Raw genomic sequence first — 10193 nt, 5'->3', positions numbered from 1 at the left:
TCAATATTTCATCATCACGTGAAATTTTGAATATCATCAATGGATTTCTATAAAGTTACTAGATCATGGATACAAAGTTAAGTTAACAGCACGTTACTCAATTTAACGTCAACAATTTCATCACCAATGAGTTAAACATAACCTAGAAAGCAAAAAATCAAAAAATTTAGTAAAAAAGCATCATTATTTCATCATCACTTGAAATTATGAATATCAGCAATGGATTTCTATATAGTTACTGGATTATGGATCTAAATTTAAGTTAAAAGGTCCAATCCATATCAAATACAAACAAAAAAAAAAAAAAAAAGTTTGGTACTTAGGCAAAGTCAATCGAATTGAACGGACAATTAGTAGATAAATACCCCGAAAACCTTTTTTGCTACTTTAAAAATCGCAATTCAGTGGCACAAACTTAATCTCAAAAGAAGTCGGCCAGGAACATAAAGTTCGAAAGGGCATTTTACGTTATTATATCAAATATGTCTTTTATTTCTATAAATTTGTTGTTGGTTACAGAGTGCACTATGTGCTTCCCATATCGAGCATCGATGAAATTTAATGTGAACTGTATATATACGGTATAAATATTGAGCGTTGATTATGTATCCTTTATTAACTCTCTTTGTTTCGATGACGAAAGACAAATAATCCCTATTTTATTGGAAAATAGGAGACAAGCTTGACGTTCCTTTATTTACAAAGAACCAACCATTCCATCTTAATCCAACATCCCAAAAAAGAAAAAAAAAAGTCGAAATATTTGTAATTAAACTGTCTGTCTACTCTATTAATGTTCAAACAAATAACTTCGTGTTCACATTCAGCCTTTATTATAGCAAGTCGTTTGTTGTTGATCTGCTAAGTGATAAAAGAAGAAGAAGAAGACAATATCATACAGAAATTAATTCAAAAAATGTACAGAGGTGTATAGAAAATTAATTGCGTGTTGTTTTACGTTGGTGGTGAACATTCTTTCCCATTTTTTATATTATACTTATCGTTTACTTACAAAGTAAGAGCATTTCTATATTTAAAAATGTTTCTAGAATTTTGTTGCGTACAACGACAAACTTAAAACGAGTTCAGTTCAAAAAATGTCGCATGATTCATTATCCTCATGAAACTCCCATAGTAGTGGATTAGTTTCTTCGACATGCGGTAACGTTACAGTCTTTCAAAAGTTTTTATGTGCAAATCTACAATACAGTTTTATGAGATGTTTCAGGTGGACAACATCCCTCTATCATAAGATTTCTTCTGCCATGCTCGACTGATTTTTTAATAAATCTAATTTGCAGTTTGTTTCTTTTCGGTTGAAGGACGTTTTTTGCGCACCAAGCTGAGTTGCGCTCCAAGGTATATTTCTTTTGTCTTTTTTTTGCCTTCTTGTCTGCACCAGTTTTTTTGCAAAGTGTTCCCTCGTCAACAAAGTGGCTACTCTAAGCGAGAAAACTTTCCCACCTGTCCTCTTGGTAGAGTGGCATCTTATAATTGTCGACGAAAAAGTTAGAATGGTACAGGATTCCTAGTGTCAATGGAAAGTACTTTAGACGACAAAGCATTCGTGACGAGACCATATGTTTGTATGTTTTTCTCTCACTTTGTGGTTAATGAACCAACCGTCTTTTTTCTTCACTACAACGATATGCTCGACATATCCAATATTATTTTAAAAATTAATTCATTTTGCATTTACTTTTGAAGAAATACCATATACCGTCAAAGTCCTCCTTACAACAATCTATTGTAAGACACTTTATTTCACTATCCAGCTGGTAAACTTACTGAAGCAACGTAGACGCGCGTAATTCTTACTGCAACGATCAGCTCACGGGGATTCCCGGAATCAATTTTCAACAGTTTCGCCTCGTGTAGAAAGTAATTTTTACAATTTGTGGAAAGTAATTTTTGCAATTTACACGGCATAGAAGCGGAAAAACCTCCCCCACTTCATTTTCTATTCAGTTCCGTATGTTTCTCACTGGTTACGCATCTGTCGTTACCATTAAACGGATCGGGATTACATCATATCAAAAAAAGGAAAGTGTATATATTGATTAAAAATTTTAGGCAATATCATGAAAAAATTATTGTGCCTTTGAAGACTATATCTTAAAAAATATAACGCGGAATAAAGGGAAAATATGAGATTTTCAATAAACGCAAGCAATTAATTTTATTGCTTTCACGACGGCACCATAAATAAGTATGATGATTTTTTATGATTGCTGATCTTTTAAGATTCATAAGTAATGTATGAAAAAATTGATGATAGAGGTCTCCTTTCATTATTTATTTTTTTATTTATTTATTTAGTATTTGCTAGAAATATGATACATAACGTATGAGAAACAACGTGAGTAAAGCCTAATACAAAATGAACGACAATATATCTCCAATAACAATTTAGATTCAAAATATAATCTGTTTAATTAGCAAACAATTTACTTCAGATACAATGACAGTCAGTACCAGAGCCAAGATGTGATATTAGTGTCTTAACAAGCGATTTTTAACCCATTCACATATTTTCTCTAACGTGGGAAGAGTAGTTGACATTAACCTGGCTTCATAGGGAGGGAGAGTTCGGCCAGGTTCCCATCATCAACCGCGTAATGCGAAAACTAAAAGCCTCATTTGAACGGATTTAATAAGCTCAATATCCCAACCATAATTGGGTACGCAGACAATCGAAGCCTACTATAACGTCGACTTGACTAACGCTATATACAATCTCTTAATTAAGTAACGGTAATCGAATTTCTTACTGCATCTCTTCATGAACTATAAAAGCGATTTGACCTTGTTTGTAATTGTCACAATATGTTGATTAAATTTTAATCTGAAGTTAAAGACCACCCCAGGATCATTAAAATTAGAGACATTATCCAGTAGGTACTCCCCAAGCAGGCAGCATATCACACCACGTAAAAGATAACTTTTTACGTTTTTTTTTGGGTTAGTAACATCCTATTGGAGCAACACCATAAAGTTCACACGTCTGCGTTGCAATTTATCGTACTGAAATGTTTTACATTATCAGCATACATCAGATGTCGAGTCTTACGAACGCAAGCAGACAGATCGTTTATAAATAAAACATAAAGGGCTAAAGTGAAGCCTGGGTAGTCCCCGATGACACGATAACGTCGCGCGAAAAATTTAAATTGAATTTTTATTTTCGCCCAGATAGGTACGAATTAAACCACGAGACCATGTCCCCTGAGAAAACCATGGATTTCAGTTTATACGTTGAGAAAAACGCTGATACGCTCTGCAAGTCAATTCCAATGAATTAGTGGACGTCGACCGCCCACCTGAAAAGCCCTGCTGTCGACGAAACAAAAATGACTTGAGAATAGCCTCTTAGTTAGTCGTGTACACTCTAACCATTACATCATCAAGCTCTTTATTCTCGAAGTCCCATTACGTCGAGGATACCATTTGTTTCGGTATGACATTATCGAACTTATCGAAACAGATATTTCTACCTACGTGTAGAAAGCCAGAGTTATAGGAGAAGGTATCCCTTGATGCGTAATTTATAGTACAAAGTACAAACCGGTTAACCTCTGACACTTTGAAGTTATTAGCGTTGGCGAATATCAAATCCAGTAATCTGCCATTCATATTAATTATTCCATTTACCTGTTCCAAACTAAGATTGCAAATTGCGTCAAAAACTCAGTAAATATATGAAGATAAAAGGGTGGAATAAAATATCCAAGTTCTCATTGAAACTCCAGGAGACTTGCGGAAGATTAAAATCACTTAGGACAAGTATTCTATCACTCGATTTCAAATAACTGACAACTAGCTACAGTAATTCCACATGCTTTTTATAAACCGAGATATCTTAAGCTGGAAGAATGTATGAGCAAGTTACATTTACCGACAAACCCTTTAGATATATGATAATGAAATTCTTTATATTGTTGACAGTTGTACTAGCAGCAGAAGTGCCCTCATGTGGTGACACCACCTCAACGGCCTCCACTTGCATCTGCTTGGAGGCAGCAAGGTTATTACTTGGTTTGGGAGGATATCCTGTATCTGAAGGTATCTCGACAGCTCGTAAAACGGGCCCGCGCTTGTTCAGCCATCGTGATTCACTCCTTCCGAAATTTCCGACTTACCTCTCAGGGATATTAGTAGCACTCTTATCGTGGACCGCAGGCGCCAAACTAACGACACTCTCCTCAGGCAAATGGGGATAGAGACATTGAATACGAATCACGAGGGCTCGGCGACAAATACACTCCCGAGAGAAGGAGGCGTAGTTCGCACCGTTTTCTTTTATAACAAAACCGCCTTATATTTATCGAAATAAATATAAACAAATTACAAATCGATATGTCGTGATTCCTTACAATGTTTACCAATAACTATAACCATTTCGTATATTTTAAAATACCAAATTGTTGTTATCGTTGATTGTGTGATGAAAACAGCTGGTGTCTTTATGAGTTTGTCACTTTTATTGGTTCTACTTGTCATTCGAAGCAAAAGCATCAAGCTCTTCCAGGTTAGAAGTCAATGCTTTTGTGTAATTTTGTGACAAAAATTAATTTTAACGTGCATAGCTGCCCTTAAAATCAAATGCCTTGTGTACTGGTGACTACAGCTGAGTATGATTGTTTTGTTGTTGTTTCTGTTGTAGTGGTTTTGAGGCCGAAATGGATGTACATTTTGTTTTTGTTAGTTGTTTTATTGTACTCACACAGAGCAGTAGGTACACCCTATGTTTTTGTGTAGTTGATCAATATAGCAGAAGCACTAGCGTTGCATTGCTCGCAATCACACCCATACGACTAGTCAGCACAATACAGCGCCCGTATATATGTTTCCAGACACTTTGCGAAAACTAAAATCAACGCCGATCAAAAGATGTATAAACGAATTTATTATTATTATTATTATTATTAATTTCGCCAGAAAAATCAATTCTAGGACTAAACTCTTAAAAGCACTAGCATCTAAGGCTATCGGCTTATAAACGAATTTAAATAGTACAGTCAAACCTGTTTTTGTGCGGTAGATAGGGACCGCAGAAAAAAAACCGCACAAAAAAAAATATTCAAAAACTTCATAAATAGCTGTAAGAAATAATTTTTCACAGCATATTAAAGAAAATTTTTTTATGCGGTAGAGAGGGACCGCATAAAAAAAGTCTGACTTAGAAAATATGTCAAAGCTTTACGAAATAGCAAGAAAGTGCTTTCCAAACAAAATAAATAATTAAATTACACATTGAAACATTTAAAAAAATGTTAATTTCTAATTTTAAACAAGGAGAAATTTTCAAAATGTACATAATTCAATACTACTCGTCGTAGTTCAAAACGCGCATATTAATCCTGTCTTAATGGTTAAAAGGTCAGCAATTAACTAAAATGAAATGAACCTTAGAAAATTTGGACCATCTACTCCTACTTTTGAATCCTGCCCCCATATAAGGATTAAACTTGCACTGTGTTAGGTTGCGTTTTGGGCCAGCTTCCTTATAAACGTGCACATGAAAAATATACCTTTATATAGAAACAAAATATAATTTTTGTGTTCTATAATTTGTAAAAAAATAAAAACTTGTTACACTATGCGGTGAAGGCTATTTAATCGCCGGCCTGAGTCGACTGTAATGTTCTTAGTTGTTTTTGTAGAACTATGTATTAGATAAATATGAAGTATATGAGAGTAACGTCAAAGCTGAAGACTTACAAGTGCAAATGAGCCGTCAAGTCGGTTTCAGTGTCCACGTTCATTAAGATTTCCTATGGGTTGTGGCTCATCTATCTGTCTATCTATTTCTTTCGACGATTTGCAAATATTTAACTTTGTGTAAGTGTCTGTAACTGTTAAGCAAGCCGAGTGAGATTTTGGATAACCTCCACTGAAGGATTAGGTCGGGCTCATTTCGTCAAAACGTTTGCAAAACTCAAAAGGAAGCTTCATAGACCAGATGCAATAGGTATGAAAATGGCTGTTGCAATGTGTACATACACACTGATAGCAAAAAAAGTGATGCCAACACAGTTCAGATTGACCTAACCTCTCGGCGAAATTCAATGTGCCGATATTCATATACCGCACAAAAAAAAGAATCGCATAAAAAGAATCGCACAAAAAAAGAATCGCACAAAAAGAATCGCACAAAAAGAATCGCACAAAAAAAGACCGCACAAAAACAGGTTTGACTGTAATTATTTAACAAAAACTCATAAAAAACGATGTAAGTTATGTATGTTATCGACAGTTACATTTTTCATAAGTAAATATATTTTGGTGTTTGTCGGAGGGGGAGAGTGGTACTTTCAGTTCACGACTTCGTGTGCCTACGCGATTTGATTGCCGACTTTATCTATTACGAACGGGGTAGGAGTTTCTTCTTGTTTTTCCTTATCTTTTTCAGTTCTTTCTTTGTTTATTTGTTCTACATTAATTATTAAGGATTTCTACAAACCTACTATACCAATATTTTGGCAAACATTCAAATTTAATTTATTAACATCAAATTAAAAGCAGTGTGGAGTACATTAAAAGCGCTTTAAAAAATTTTTTACTTCGTGTGAACATCTTTTTTTGACTCTTCACTTTAGTGATCAATGACATCTTTTATATTTGCTCCGGTAGACTAATTAACATTTGTTGTCGGATATCTAAGAACAGATACTAGCCTTTGCAGATATAATCCTTATAAAGTTTTTATATCCTTCATGATTTGTGGTGCAAGGGTATACTACGTTTGTTCGGATACAGACAACACCCAGAAGGATTTGACATATTTTCAATCTTTTATTGTACTGAACTCAAAATACCTTTCTGAATCCAACTAAGCTTATTTGTCCACACGTGTGTCTTGAATCTGTTGTTCAAACTACAGGGGAGAATTTTTCATGTATTTTGATGAAATTTAATGCACCGATGTGTGTTGACTCAAATACGAACGCTATTGAAACTTGTTTGGTTCGGACCACTTCTTCGAACATTTCTCACATAACGCCTTAATCTGAAAAGTCGTTAGATGAATAGTTTCACAGTGCGAAATGATGCATGGTATCCAAAAGGAATCTTGACCTACTCATTTTCCTCGATTTCCCTAATTTAATTATTCGAGAAATTAAAAAACACCTTTTTAAAATACTTAATATAGTGAAGAACTTTGTTCTTCTACATTTTACGAATATTTTTGTAGCGCATGACGTATGTAAAATCTTTTTCACTTTAATGTTTACATTAAATTTTAATCAGACCTTAAATTTTACAACTTTTTCCGCTTCTCCCATTTCTCCTACAACTTTGACATTTCACTTTTGTTAACTTTTGTTTGAGTTTGTTTAATTAATGTTTTTCTCTTAGTAAACGAATGAGGATAAAATATTTTTGCTGTTGTTTTGATTATACATTGTAACAAACTGAAATGGCAACATGACCGCAAATTAAAGTTTACATGCAACAATGTTTACCAAGTAAAAAGCAAGTAAAAAGAGAATCCGTCTAAAACAATAGACCATAAATAGCACAATAAGCAAGGAGGTGCCTTGTGCTCATTAATTGATTTATAAACAAAAAATTTCTTCTCTTTAATTATTAGTAATATTTGAAACATAATTTTATTTTTTAGTGTGTCTACACATACATTTATCTGCTTATAATAAGGGTTTATACATGCAGATTGCTTAGTTTCACGCAGTTGACTGCGGTCTTCTATCGATTACTATTACCGATTGATATGTCAATTCATTATCATATACACCCATATCTTTTCACACGGTAGATGCGTTTCGTAGAAATCCGTATAAAAAACTTGTGTAGAAAAATATATACAATTTATGCCAAATTTGTACATATCTTCCACAGCTTTAAAAAGTTGTGTACGAAGAAAAAACTCCAAATATTTACCCAGAAAATCTAACAAAAAGAGCAATAATGAAATCCATATTAGATTTTATAAAACAAAACAAGTTTATTATACGCTACGCCACTTGGGGTACAAGACGTATTAAGTTTGTGCGGACGTTTATAATACGCAGAAGGACTTGAGATAGACCAAACTTTTATTACACCGATCGATTTAGCATCTGAACTATTCTAAGCTTATCTGTCCATCTGTTCGCGTGATATGTGTCCAAGCTACAGGTCGCAGTTTTTGAGATTTTTTGATAAAATTTGGTACTCACTTTACTAGCCTGACCTTCAAAAATTATACACCGCTTCATACTCGCTCGTTAAATTGATTATCAACAATTTCCTTTGCTTCTATTCATATTTATGCTGTCTGCCAGTTTACGCATTCCCCTTTTTTACGTGGATGTTTGCAAAGTTACCTTTACGTTCGTATCAACAAAAGAAGGTGTGTCCGTAAAATCAAAACGTGATAAGTTAAATCTTCAACTTTGAGAAAACGTAATATATATGCACAAAGATGATGCGTGATCACTAACTATTTTTGGACCATAATCCAAATTACATTTGTAGCATTTGATGTGAAAAACATGTTTTTTTTCGAGATACGTCAATGTTTAGTAAAAATTGTATTTTTTTTACGATTGTATTACATTAAGCGAAATTACTCGCGTTTCAATATCAAAATAATTTAGACTAATAGTAGTTTTACATTCCGTTGCATTTCTATTACAAAATTCTTTTATTTATGTAATTTTGCTAATTTTAGATGCTGTTTAAGATAAACAGCAATCAAGTTATTGCTAAACGGATTTTCGCTGCTGAATTATTCCATTCCAATGACTGCCTTCAGCGACTAGAAATGCGAAGCTAAATCCCTGCGTAATAAGAGTGTGTTTGTTGCACGACTGCAAGCCATTTATATGGCCATCCTGTGTGCACATCGCTTTAGTTTCGTGGACAGACGGGTTTGCGAAAGGGCAAATAGTGTAATAAAATAGTGGAATTAAATGTCCGCCGAAAGTACCACTTTGCCTTCCCAATTAAGGTCGTATTGTCAATTTTTGCAGAGCAAAATGCGAAAAGTCCCTGTGTACGTCTGCACGTTCTCACTAAATTTTATAAATTGAAATTAGACATGATTTTGCTTGATCTTTGATCAAATAAAGCACGATTTTGGTGGCAGATTCATTTATTAAAAAACTTCGCACTCCTTATAAATCACTTAAGTGTTCTTAAATGTTATTATTATGTAGACTCAGTCTGTCATGCATTGAATTACTATTTCTTACGCTCTAATTATGTATGTGTTCATGACGCCCTGTGATATGAAGGTGGGACTAAGAGTTGAAATAAAGTGAAGTTCGAAATTGAAGAGAAAAGACGCGTTTTGTTTTGAGGTTACGGACACAACAACTATCAGAGCACGAATTTCTTCACTTATCATCATAACCTGGTTTTGCCAATTGAGGTGTGTCAATAAAGTTTTACCAAATTTGGCACGATATCCACTTTTGAGCCGATGCGATGAACACATTGTCGCTTACAACGTAATAACCCCGTTTCTATTCATGTTTGAGACAACGTTAAAAAAAATATACTTTTTTAATCCTCTCAATAGATGACAACACAAAAACATGCTTTGTAGCAACACTTAATTTTTTAAATAGTGAAAAGATACTCCTTTTTTTCTTCTTGTGGCTTCAGTTCAAACCATGGTGATAAGAAAATCATTTTAATGTTCATTTAATTTTACTATTTACGTATATCACCCATTTCTAACAGCTATTTAAAAAGGTTTTGTTTAGCTCAGAACGTAATAATATACGTACTTGCACAATATATTTTTATTTTCCACCCTTTTTGTCGGACGGAACTTTATTAACTTAATTTATTAACTAAGAAAATGTCTAATTTGTATTGCTTTGTAGAAAAACACCTTTTGTGTAATATAGTAGCAGCTAGCAGATTTACCAACCAACAGCTTCCCATTATTCAGTATTACATTTTCTTTAGATATGTTGCATTCATCGATGCTAGCACATAGAGATCGTATTACCTTGTAAAAGGTTTGAATTTGGAGGGATAGCACGTTCACTCTGGAATGAATTTTACATACCCGCTACCTTCCTGCAAATACAAAATATGGGCTAATTAGACCAGTTTTATACGAAATTTGGTAGAAGATATTAACAAGTGTTACACGACTTATATATTATTATTATTGTAACTTATTTCGAGCAAAGCTTGTGGGACTAAAAAAGTAGAATGAGGATCAGTAATTTCTT

Source organism: Glossina fuscipes, unplaced genomic scaffold, assembly GCF_014805625.2.
Source record: "Glossina fuscipes isolate IAEA_lab_2018 unplaced genomic scaffold, Yale_Gfus_2 149, whole genome shotgun sequence".
NCBI lineage: Eukaryota > Metazoa > Arthropoda > Insecta > Diptera > Glossinidae > Glossina > Glossina fuscipes.
The sequence above is the reverse complement of the archived record's forward strand: the minus strand, read 5'-3'. Positions refer to the sequence as shown.